We start from the raw sequence: 392 nt of genomic DNA, 5'->3' as shown, positions 1-392 counted from the left end.
GATTTATCAGATTTATTCTCCTCCCAGAACAGTACTTTTATCTTCGAACTTTCTCAAAGGACTGAAACACGAACAGAGTTTCGATAAGTTATCTTTACATGCCAAGGGAATCCAAGGAGGATATCTCTCCCTTTCTTCGTTCCTTCCCTCTTTATTTTGCCTCTTCCTCTTCGCATATTTATTGTGTAGAGTTAAACAGTCATTAGCGACGCTGGAGGTGTTTCTGTCCCAGCGAGAATTCTGACGTCGACGCGCCAGAGACTCGACCGAAACAGCCCGTCCGCCTCTTGCTGAGTCAAAGTTTAGGTTTTGATGCTAAAAAGAATAGTCTATGAGAGCGTCACAGGGATTTATCCGGGGAGGGAGTCGCGAAGGAAAGCTCAGGCACTAAA

Source organism: Penaeus monodon, chromosome 21 (assembly GCF_015228065.2).
Source record: "Penaeus monodon isolate SGIC_2016 chromosome 21, NSTDA_Pmon_1, whole genome shotgun sequence".
Taxonomy (NCBI): Eukaryota; Metazoa; Arthropoda; class Malacostraca; order Decapoda; family Penaeidae; genus Penaeus; species Penaeus monodon.
Note: the sequence above shows the minus strand (reverse complement) of the source record.